Here is a 13202-nt window from a genome sequence, read left to right as displayed (position 1 = left end):
GAAGAGTGTTGAGAGAGAACCTGCTGCCCTTCATCACCAAGCTAGACATGTCCCTGAACCTGGTGCAGGAAAATTGGCAGAATGGTAAATCTTCTCTTCACCTGTATTATATATGTTTTACAGTGTTCCTTTAAATAATTTCATGAAAATAGAATCCAGTACATTTTATTTAGTTCAACTTGTCTGGAGTCAACTGACCATTGCAAAGTGCTAGCCTGCTACCGATACCTTCCATGAAAGCTTCATTCTTTGGTCTATTTGTTTCTGGTATGTGTGCTCAATTCTCTGAGTTTTATTTTTACTTTGATTAATATCTTCTTTTGTTTTAATATGAAATGAGAGCTAGAAAGATGACCCAGCAGCTAAGAGGAATGGGTATGGGCAACAATAGAACACCAAGTTTCAGTTTTTCAAGATGGGTTCAATTGCTTATCAATTTATTTGTAGAATCAATAATTTTCACTTCCATTTACAAAAAATGCCCAATCTCCTTGGTTCACATCCTGTTTAATATTGGGAAAGATCAGCCTACTTAATATTCATCTTAAGAATTTTATTTGAGTATTGATGTTGAAGGCATCTTTACATTTTTATAATGACTTCTCGTGGCTATCAACTCATTTATATCCTGTGACTGTTTTTGTGTTGAATGCTGGGTAATTTTCCTGTGGAAATATATGAGTTAGGTATTCAGGACACAGTCTCTAACACTGGCTGGCCTGGACTTCACTATGTAGACTAGGCTAACCTCAGACTAACAGAGGTCTTTCTGCCTCTGCCCCCCAAATGCAGGGATTAAAGGTTTGTACTACTGCACCAGGCCAGGACACTAATCTCTCAATAGACATTAGAAATAACTTCTTATGGGTCGTACTTGCATTTTTATTCCAACGCCCCTTTTTCAATGAAGGTCGTGTATGTGTGTAGTGTGTGTGTGTGTGTGTGTGTGTGTGTGAGAGAGAAAGAGAGAGAGAGAGAGAGAGAGAGAGAGAGAGAGAGAGAGATGAGAACTAAACCTAGGGCTTGGAGCATCAGGCAAGTACTATACCATTGGTCAATACTGTTCAGGTGGAAGCTCCAGCTTGCTCTTGCAAAAGCACCATTTCTTGCTCGCTCTTCAAACCCCGCCCTCTTGTCATTTTCTCCTGCCCCTTCCCCTGTCCAGATCTCTGGGGGCTGGAGGAGTCATCCTGGATTGCTTTGCTCAGAATAAACTTGGTTTTTTACTTTTTAATTCGGCTTGATCCGGCTTTCTGTGTTGGAGAAACCTCGTATCGGGTACAGAAAACCTACTAAGTTCCTGCAGCTCTGTGAACTTTAACTTCAGGGAAATCACATTAATTAATCTCATTCCTATTTTTTTATGCCTTGTTCTAAAAGAAATCATTTCTTTGATGCAGACACAAATTTTTGTCTAAGATTTTAAATGTTTTTACACTTGACATCTGTGTGTTAGTTCATTAAGAAGTCCTTTTATGTAAAAGATAACATTGAAAGATGCTTGCTTCATTTGCTAAACGTTTCTTAGTTTCCTAATGTACCATTCTCTCTCTCTCTCTCTCTCTCTCTCTCTCTCTCATTGAAAATAAATTATTTTCACAGAATGTTTTCTTTCTTTGTTGTTGTTGTTGTTCTTTTTTGTTTTAAAGAGGGCTATGTTGATGGCTTCACACAATATTTTCTAATTCCGGTCTCCCCTCCCTCTCAACTCCTCCGAGATCTTTCCGATCTCCCATCTGAATGTACAACATTTCTTGACTTTCATTAGGTAACAAATGAACTTCTATAGAATAATTGTTTAAAAAATAAGATAAGATAAAAACTACCAAACTTGAATAGGACAAAACAAACAAATGAATGAACAAACAGAAGAAAAGGAGCCAAAGCAAAAGCATGAGAAACACATCTAGACTCAAAGACCCACATGCTCATACAAAGAAGAAGCTCACAAAACACAAAACTGGAATCAATGATAGGTGCGCAAAAAATCCGGTAAAGTTAGAAAAAAAATGTCTTGATGAAACACTATGAGACAAAGGACCTCCAAAGATGCCACTGAGTTCATTTTGTGTTGACCATCTCCTGCCAAGTATGAGGCCTGCTCTTAAGAATAGCTTGTTTGCCCTGTGAGTCTCTGTTGGTGAGAAATAATTTTTTATTTACAAGTAGTTATCAATCTGCCATGCCTTCTCTTTCCCGTTATGCTGTGCACTTAGGTAGGTCAGTGGGTCTCTGTTTCATGGCCTTTTCATCTCTTTCCCTTTGTAATACAACCCTAACCATTACAGCTTTGTACTGAGTATCATGTAATCAGAAGAGCAAAATTTCCCCTCTCTTCTTGTTTTGTGAGTGTCTTAGCAGATTTTAGAACTTTGCATTTCTGTGTATTCTGTTATTCCTTTTATAGCCTTTAATGTAAGACCACTGACTTTGTAACTTTTTTCTACTTGTAATATCTCATAAAGCAAGACAAGCTTCAAATTACCATTCTCTGTTCCTTTCAAACTTTTAAGTGTATTGTAACATGAGTTCTAAATGGTCTTTTAATAAAAACCCAGAAGCCTAATATTGGGGTAAATGCTGAAAGATTAGAGAGACAAAGAAACAAGCCACTGCCACATCTTACCTCTTCAGCCTGAAAAGCCTCTAGTTCCTGTCTCCTCACACCTTATATACCTTTCTCTGCCCAGCCATCACTTCCTGGGGTCAAAAATGTGTGTGCTTCCCAAGCAAAGTCATGAGATCTCAAGTGCTGGGATTAAAGGTGTGTGCCACCACTGCCTGGCTCTATTTCTCTTTTAGACTGAGTTGATCTCATGTAGTCCAGGGTGGCTTTGAATTCACAGAGATCTAGGTGGATCTCGGCCTCCCGAGTGCTAGGATTAAAGGTGTGTACCACCACTGCCTGGCATCTATATTTAATCTAGTGGCTTGTTCTGTTCTCTGAGATCTTTAGGCAAATTTTATTAGGGTGCACAATATATCACCACTGTATATAGTCCCTGAGTTTTAATAGTTGTACACATCTATTTTATTTAAACACATATCAAATTTACCATTGTCACAAGATTCTTCTGGCTCCCTTTGCTACACTGCATCCCTAATGGAGTGACCACTCTCCTGGCCAGATGCTGTCATCGTTCATTCTTTACAATACTGAAAAGACTATTCTTTGTGTTTCCCTTTTTACTAATAATGTAGACAAAGGAAGGATAGGTAGTTTGCTTAAGGGTAGATGTCCAGAAAGTAATAAAAATGGCAAACTCCATGTAGAATTTTTTTTAGATTTTTTTTATTTTTGAGATTATAAGATAATTAAATCATTTCTCCCTTACCTTTCCTCTATTTTATTATTTTTGACATGATACGTGAGTGCTGCACTCACCTCATTTCTATACTACAATTTCCCCTCCAAATCTTCCCATGTCTCCTCAAACTCCCACTGAACTTTATGACCTCTTCACTTATTATTGTTACACACACACACACACACACACACACACACACACACACACACACGGGAGGGGGTGGAGACAGAGAAAAAGAAATGCAATCTGCTGAGTCCATTTAATGTTGCTAATACATATATGTGTTTTGGGAAGGCTGACTTTTTTCTGTCAGTTTTATTTCTAGGTCTGTATGCTTGGTGTTTCTTTAGTTGCCACTAAAATTTCTCTTATTAAGCATAAAGGCTCTAAATTGTCAATACAACTTTTAATTATCTTTTCCATCTCAGTTCCATTATTTAAATAATTTCGTTATTGACTGTTGTTAATTGCATTCCCCCAAAGAGGCTGCTGCATGGTTTATCCTTTGGAACATGTTCACACTTGTTTTTTGGGCTTGGGCTTGTACACAATCTGTTCTGAAAATCACCAATATGTCCTTGAGCAGGACAAGTATTTGACAGTGATTGGATAGTGATTTCTATATATAGCTGTTCGATGAAGTGGCCTGGATGTGTCCCAGTCTGTGTTTTCAATGATCTGCGTGTGCTATTGGAACTGAAAGAGCTGTTTTACAGTTTGTCATTATGTCAATGGGTTTTGCAGATTTTCATAGCGTTGTCTTGGAGTTTGACACTTACATTTAAAGGTTGTTTTGCTATAGATGTCCTGTTCAGATGTCATGAGACCCTGTGCTATATACTAGTTACTCTCTTTGGTTTAAATGATATAATTCTATGACTGAAATCGCTAATATGTCTCATTTTTAGTTATTCATTGCCTCATGCATCTCCGTCACCTATATTGGTTCATCCTGTTATTGTTTTTATCTTATAAAAGTATTATTTGTAGACAGTGTTAAGCTGGATTTGAAAAAAACCTTTTTGGTGATTTTTAATTTGCATGTATGTTCGCAAGTCTGTCTATAGAGCTGATGAGTTGTTTGTATTTATTATTATTAGGGATTCAAATTTTTTTCTGCCATCACACTTTTTAATTGTGTGTGTGTTGTGTGTGTGTGTGTGTGTGTGTGTGTGTGTGTGTGTGTGTGTGTGTGTATTTTACTATACCTGGAACTCCCTCTTTAAGCACATAAGCTTTAAAACATTAATCTCATTTCCTGTCTTCTAGTGTGTCTATTACTTTCCAGAATTTTATTTTGCCCTGTTTACTAGACAGCAAGAGTTAGTATTATTGTTCTCAGTAAATGACATTTATTCACCTTCTTTCTTTCATGGCAGACCAAGCTTCTTAAGTCATTTTGTTTTTCTTAAAACACTTCCTTGAAAAGTTCCCTTGCAGTCAGTGTCTTGAGGGTCTTTGCCCTAGTTTCCATTATCTGTAAAATCACATTTTTTTTTCCTCATTCCTCAGTGAGAATTTTCTGGACTCACGGGTATAAACTGAAGATGAATGTTTACCTTCCCGATAATTATCTCACTATATCCAGCCTTCTACTTCTTCTATGAATTCTGCATGTATCCTGTCCTCTTGTGTTCTGTTTGTCTGCCTTTAAATGTCCTCTTTTGTCTGATATATTTTTCACTATAGTGTATCTACAGATACAATTTCTTTTACCTTGTTTCAATATGTTGTGTTTCATCGATTGAGAAAATGTATTTCTGACCAGACCTATAAAGTTTACATCATCATCACCATCATCTTTTTGTTATTTGTAGTCTTTCCTCTTGAGATTCTAATTAGTTGTAGGTTATATTTAATTCCCTCTGAATTATAAAATTACTTTCATTACTTTTAACCTACTTTGCAGTATCCATTTTATATAATTAATTCAAATATATTTCAGTTTATTAACTTCTTTTAATTTTGGTAATTTCCATTTGACCTAATCATTTAAATAATTGCAACAGTTGTATTTTCAGTTCTAGAAACATCAATGTTTCTTATATTTTCACTTTGGAAGGCTACTGTTGTCAATTATTTTTGTGTTTGTCTTTTTTTTCCAATATAACAGTCATTCCACTTTTCTCCTGACAATTTCCATTGTCTGTCATTTTGTAGGCTGAACAAATTTGTTGTCTCTTCTTTCTGCTGAAGTCCATTTTTTTTTTTTCTTTTTGAGAAAGAGTTTCTTTGTGTAGCATTTGCTGTCCTAGAACTCCATAGATCAGGCTGCCCTCTAATTCAGAGATCCACCTCCCTCTGCCTCTAGACTGCTGGGATTAAAGGTGTGTACCACCACACCCCACCTGGAATGCCACATTTTAACTCACCAGCTCCTAGTTGGCCCAAGATTCATTCTAATCAAAGCAATTTCCTCACAGGGCTTCACCTCTGGGAAGGGTTCACCTACACACCCCAGTCAGGTGCCCGATGGTTCGGGTCCCTTTTATCCCAGAAGTTGCAGGAGTATTTTGCTAAAAACAAAAGCAAACAGCAACAACAACAGCAAAAACCCTCTGAGTTTTTATCTTAGCTCCTCCGTGTTCCAGGCTAGGTTTCTTGTGTCCAGAGTCCTAGCTCTGACCCCCAGGAGCAGCCCTGACCCAATCTGGCCCCCACTGCCATTACCTTTCTTGCTCTGGGCAGAGGAGAATTTGCCGGAGACCTCTGCTACATACCTCAGCACAGTACTGTCTTAAACGGTATCTCGTAACCACGATCTAATAGCTTCAACACTAGACAACCTCCAAGTTTCTAGTCTTGCCTAACACTGAAGGCAGATCCCCTGCTTATTTATACTTTACAGTGTTTCAAAAGTCTCCATCGTGTGAGTTCCTGCCCTTTACCACAGAAAACATCCACAAGAGGTTCACATTTCCTTGAAACTCAGCAGTAGGTCAACGATCCCGCCCATCAGATCCAAGCTCATCTCTTGATAGAAGTTAGAAGTTCTAGGAAAGATAAGCCTTGAGATTGTATTCTGGAGCGCACACTGACAGATGCCTCTGTATTTCTGAGCTGATGGGGAAAGGGATAGAGTGAGGCTCTCCTCAACACATCACATGAGAAGTGAGATGGGGGTCTGCATTGTGTGCTCTCTGTAATAAGTTTTGCACATAGTTGATACGTAGCGCCTATTTGATTCTCTACCAAAAAACAAAAATCCTTAAGGAACCCAAAATTGTTTTACAAAAGCTGTTTTGTTTTTTTGTAACACATTTCTGCTTGTCATAACCAAGGCCTTTCCAGATGCAGTAACTCTGCACCTGCTTATGAGCCTCAGATCCACAGAGGAGAGAGGAAGTAATGGGTAAATTCTCACCAGACACTCCCATCTCAAAGAAACCCGAATCTCATTAACATAAAAGAAGAGAAGCATCTACCAGGCCCTTTCCAATTGAGGGAGAGAAAGTCACCTACATAACATGTAATGATTTAGTATTTCTATAACACGCTATGGAGATTCAAATATTTAATTTTCCATTATTTTTAACTGACATAAAATAATATAAACTACATACTGTCAGAGTGCCTTGTACAGTAGATGGATATATTCTGTAATAGTTAAATCAGGTTAAGCCTATATATTTCTACAAACATTTATTATTTCCGTATGGTGGAAAAAGTTCAAAATCCTTTCACTGGTTTTTTTGAAGTGTGTTGTATGTTACTATGATCTAAGCCACATTCAGGACATTCTCACTTCCAGCCCCTGCTTAGTGCTCACTGAGTAACATCCACACAGCCCTCTCCCCTACTCCAATATACCCACCATACTATTTCCATCTTCTGTATGACTAAGTTTTAGATTCCACACATGAGATCTTGGACTTCCTGAGCTTGGCTTGCTCAAATTACCTCGGGGAGCCCCCCGTTTCAGTCACATTGTTGCAAACGCTAGGATCTCGTTCTTTTGGGTAGCTGCCCATAATTCTTTTGTATCTATAACATATAATTAACATGTTTGTCAGCAGATGGACAATTTGTTTTAATTGATGTGAAAAGTATTCCAATGGCAGTGAGAATGCAAATGTCTCTCTGATTCTATCCTATGGATTTTCTACCCAGTAATGGGATTGCTATGTCATAACAGAGTTCTATTTTTGTGAGCAGCCTCCATGTTGTTGTTGTTTACTCTCTCTCTCTCTCTCTCTCTGTGTGTGTGTGTGTGTGTGTGTGTGTGTGTGTGTGTGTGTCTACTGATTTCCATCTCCACCAATTGGGTCCAGAGTTTCCTTGTGTTCACAGCCTTATTAGCACTTGCTGTCTGTAGTCATTTTGATAACAGCCATTCTTACTGGGATAAGTTGAGACAGCATTGTCATGGGATTTGTGTCCCCGGGGATTAATGCCGCTGAGCTTCTACGTGTTTAGTCTGACATTGCCCGTTTTTAGAGACTACGAACCAGTAGCTTCTCAATGTAAGAGGCTAGATGCCTCAGCAGTCCCAACCTGCCTCCAAAGGTCCAGAGGATTCCTGTCCAGGCGCTGCTCTCCAGTCTGTGTTGGAAGGCTGACCAAGATGGCTCCTGATGTCTGTGAAGGATGAGGCAGCAGCAATTGGAGCATTGGCAGCCATAGAGTAGTTGAACTCTCTAGGAAGATGTGAAGTCAAGTAAACAAAGAGGAAAACCTTTCCCTGGGACAACTTCCTATCTGGGCTGCTACCAGATGGTACCACCCACATTTAGGGTGCATTTTTTTCCATTTCACTAACCCAATAGAACAAAATCCCCCACAGATGTGACTGGAAGCTTGTCTCTTGGTTAATTCCAGATTCAGTCAAATTGGCAAAGTTAACTGACACATTCATCTTTTTCAAGTTGTTCCTATTTTGGCATTAATTTTTGTAATTGTTTTGCTATTCTAGAAACCAATCTCTCAACTGATATATAATTCGTCCAATAAATTCTAATTTTGTAGGTTATGTGTATTAAAATATTCTGTTGCTTGTTTTTCTATCTAGAAACATTTTTATTTGATGCAATGCCATCTGTCCATTTTTGCCTCTGTTTCCTGGATTTGCTGGTTTATTCAAACCTTTCTTTCTCACTCTACTTTCACAAGGCACACCTCCAATGGTTCTTCTCTACTAGTTTCAAGTTTTTCATTTAGGTCTTTAATTCGTTTTGAATTTAAAAAAAATGATGAGATACATCATCTAGTTTCATACTTCCAGGTAATATTCAATTTTTACTGCATCATTTATCAAAGGGATTGTCCTTTTTCTAACCTGTGTTCTTGGCCTCTTTGTCAAGGCTTCATTAACTGTGGACCTCCAGTGTGCCCCAGTGGTCCATGGATTAGCTTTTATGCCAATGCTGTGCAGTCCTCATTGGTACCATCTTGTGGTATTTCTGCTGGCAGTTAATAGTTTATTCCTTTGTTAAAAATGACTTTGTCTCTTTAGGGGTTTTGTGGTTACCTATATATTTCAGATTACCTGGTTTTCTCTAGTTCTGTGAAAAGCATCATTTGTGTTTGAAAAAAATTCCCTAAATCTTTAAACCATTTTGAGTAGGATTTAGTATGGATATTGATGAATATCTCACCCATGAGCAGGGGTTGAAATTTTGCTTCTTTTCTGCTTCATAAAAATTTTCGTCAATTCTGTAGAATTTCCATTTTAGAGACATTGTGATAATTGTTTTAGTGGAAAAATCCATTAAGTGTGTGAACAGTTGCAGGGCATTGACAGGTCAAGACTAAGGAGATGAGGCTTAGTTCTGAAGACCTGATATCAATTTCTACCTTAACTGATAATAGAAAAGTAAGAAGCAGGAGGCCAGTTGCTTAATTCCTTTAAAAGTGATACAGAAAACATTAGCTGAATCTTTGCCTCATTCTGTTTGATGAATAAAGAATTAAGAGTCAGATTACATTATCAACCCTAATATCACCATCTCAAGCCTAAAAAATAATTTTTGTGAATCCCACTACAAGAACAGCATACTAATATTTATTTGTTTTTATTTCTCAACTGAACTATCCTTATTAAAATACAAGTAACATAAACTATTAGTTAAAAAAATCATCATATTTTCAAAGAAACATGAAAAAAGGAGGATTTATGTTTTTACCAACTGGCTTGCTGTTTACTTTTATTTTAAATTGACATTACTCCTTAGAACACCAATTGTGTGCTTTGTCATAACCTCCTTTTTCAGTAGGGATGGGAAAGTGGGATCAACAGCCACACGTCCAGCTAGAAAGATGCTGTGTACTTAAAGCCTTTGTGAGGAGGTCATCTCACAGAATTGTTTGAGAAATAGCTAAAAAATACTCAAATGCCAAAACTTTGAAAGGCCAAGATACAACATAACCCAAGAAACACTTTATTACCTATTCTATAACTTGGAAAATTTTGCTAGAAAACTTTTAAAAAATTGTGTCAAGTGGTAATACTTAAAATTCCATTCACTTTTCCTGGAAGTACCATCATGGGTAAAATATATATATAAAAAAAATAAATTTCTTTAATTGTGAAGTTTTAATATTTTGCTTGAAAACTGAATTAAGTGAGAGAAAATGAATTTTAAAACAAGATGATACATGTTTAATTCTCTGAGTATGATGTATTTTAAGGCTATTTTTCTAAGGGTACATTTTAAAATACTACTTGCATTCTGAACACAAAAAAATATGTTTTTAAAATCAAACACATACATTTTAATATTTTAACATTTTAATACTTTTTCTAATTGTGTATGCACAGTGACCTTTTCATAGTTTCAAACATACGTGTTTTAGATTTATTGGTTTCCATTTCGCTGAATGATTTTAAGTGGTGATATTTAATCTAGACTGTGGCTCATCCACAATGGCTTGCCTGTTTTCCCGTCACTAGGTGTGTACATTCTGAATTTTTCACGATAATTACTGAAGGATATTATTGTTTGCCCTTCTCAATGATTTGTTACAACCGAATCACTGATTCAAAGCATATTCATCTTCGAGACTACTGATGTATTGGTCAACTGCTTTGTGGAGCGTTTGCCCTGTGACAACATTGTCCTCACAGTCCCCAGGTGACAGTAGGGCACACGGATCCGATGTTGGAGGGAGTCACTATGAATAACCCTGCTTGCTGTTTCTGGGTCTTTCTTTGGCTTTGATATAATAAGTCAAAGTGGGCTAGTTTCTCTCAAGTGAAGAGAAGAGTGCCCTGCATGTTTATATATCTCACACAGTACTGAAATGCAGAAGGGAAAATAATCCGATCTCAATTGTCATGAAGGATCTACAACTCAATGACATTCAGAGCCCTTGGTTTATTTAGTTGTTGTTGGTATTTCTATATGTTCAAGTGTAGCACAGACATCACAGCGTGTTGAGTTCATCGCACTTAGTAGGTTTAATGCAGTGACACTGAATGCTGAGTGTGCTCATTTGTGTCCATTTTCTTTTCTTTTCTTTCTTACTTTCTTTTTTTTTTTTTTTTTTTTGGTTTTTCGAGACAAGGTTTCTCTGTGTAGCTTTGCACCTTTCCTGGAACTCACTCTGTAGGCCAGGCTGGCCTCGAACTCACAGAGATCCACCTGCCTCTGCTTCCCGAGTGCTGGGATTAAAGGCCTGAGCCGCCACCACCTGGCTTGTGTTCATTTTCAAACTCGGGCTCTTCAGACTGTATCTTTAAGGGCCCACATAGACTCTTTATTACTGTTAAATACCGAAGTTGTCCATGACATAAACAAATGTGACATAGTGACAAAGGAACAGAGATTCTTTTCTGTAGACTGTCTCCAGTAGAACTGTAATGTTTGGTTGGTGTGGGTTTTTTTTTTTTTAATTAATTTATTCCTTAACCATTTCTTACATAATATATTCTCATCACACTTCCCCCCTCTGTCCTCTCTTAGCTCTTTCCTGGCCCCGCCAACCCCTCAAGCCCATGCCACTTGTGTACCCTTTTGGTTCTGTTTGTATGTTTTTGCTAAATCTCTCACAAGGTGGAAATGCGTGAGGTGCTGACATCAGACTCCCGAGGCACAGCTGAGGCAGCTGCATGGTGCGTAATCCAATGAGAGCAGAGCTGCATTTCCTTTCTGCTGAGCTGGTGAGCGGCAAGGGTGGGTCACAGTCACTCCTTGCTTTCCCAGATCTCTTTGGGTTTCTCAAGGTGGCCAGAGAAGCTGTGTGTGTGTGTGTGTGTGTGTGTGTGTGTGTGTGTGTGTGTGTGTGTGTGTGTAGGGGAAACAGGAATTCCTTTTGGAAGGGTGACAATCATTTTCTGTCAACCCAAGAGCTTTGAGCCTCAGCAGATGTTCTTCGCAGCAATCTGATGAAGTCGATTAGAAATGCTGTTGGCTGCCAGAGATCAGCTTGCTTTTCTTTTCCCCTTCATTATGAAATGCTGATTGCCTAAGAAGGAAAAACAACCCCCAGCCCTCGCCCTCCTCACATCCCTTCACCGCCCCACCCCTTCCTCTAAAGAAGAGAGCAGGAGCTCTCTTAATCTGATTTTGTTAGAAATTGCTCCTCAAAGTGAGTGGCCTCCAACCCCCAAATCTACTAAAACCTCCACAATCAGGTCAAACCCAATGATAACTGAAAGGTAAAGTATATAACAAAATCCATTCGTAAGATTTACGCTGAACAGCTCTGTGGTTTTAATTCAACAGTCAGAATTTTATGTCTTATGCTAAAAGGTCAGGAAGCCCACAATTTTCCACCACCAACTCTTTTACTTTTAAATTATATTTGTACCTTGAATTAAATAATTTTCTGGCATAGGTACAGGGTTCATTTATAATGTCTTTCTTTTCAGAATAAATGTTTCTGAAGATTTTGTTTCCATCTTTGGCGTTATTGCACTTCAAGGATGTTCAGACATCTGGATATGATACACTCTGGCTTTTGTGACTTTATGTTAAAATTATTGTGCTTCACTTTTGGGAAGCATATGATACACTCAGGCTCTCATGACTTTACACTAACATAATTGCACTTCACTTTTTGGAAGCATGTATATATTTTATTTCAGAAAAGACTTTATCTGCTTATTCACAACCTCAACAACACATGACAGGCTGTTCCACACAGGATAGGACCTTGCCTCGTGAAATGTACTTGTTATATTATATTATATTTATTGTATTATTATATTATACTTATTATATTATTTCATTAAAACAAATTGGATTTTACCTTCTCTTCTTGTTGGAGCATCTTATTCTTTGAAAGTTTAAGCAGCCCTCTAATAGATTAATGTAAAGAGCTGTAAGAAAATGTTCTGTTTCCTTTCAGTCATGGGAAGAATGATGTCATTCTCATGAGAACGGCCGACTACGGGATTTTATGGGCTAGTTCAAGAAAGAGCCCTGCCATAGCCTTCCTTCATCACAGTCATTGTTTCAAACTTGCCTTACTAACCTGTGAACAAACTTGTACCATAAAACCAAATCTGATTCAGTCCTCCTAGCCATCTAGGAGAGGCTGGGAAGGTTCAGGACGCCCACAGGAGGAAAGGCAGCAGAGCTGTCTTGAGGACATGATAAGGAGGGGATGGTTTAGAAAGAAACACTCAACAGTATTTCAGCCCTCCTACTTCACATATTTTGATTGTGCGACTTTGGACTGCAGCAAAAGAAGTCACACGCTTTTTTTCCTGTGGTGGAAAGAATGAGATGGAATATACAAATGCTGGAATATACAAATCCTGTAGTTTCAGAAACGGGCGTGATTTGCATCTTCCCTGGGTGACCATGTGTTGCTTTCCTGACAAGCCAATGTCTAGAAATTTCCTACTGAGTGAAAGGTGAGGTGCTACCGTACTCAGGGGACTCCAGCGTATGTCTCTGGTGACTCCCAAACCCTAACCATGAGCATTCTTAACCAAAGAAAACCTACCCT

Source organism: Peromyscus maniculatus, chromosome 15, assembly GCF_049852395.1.
Source record: "Peromyscus maniculatus bairdii isolate BWxNUB_F1_BW_parent chromosome 15, HU_Pman_BW_mat_3.1, whole genome shotgun sequence".
In the NCBI taxonomy this organism is placed as follows: domain Eukaryota; kingdom Metazoa; phylum Chordata; class Mammalia; order Rodentia; family Cricetidae; genus Peromyscus; species Peromyscus maniculatus.
The sequence above is the reverse complement of the archived record's forward strand: the minus strand, read 5'-3'. Positions refer to the sequence as shown.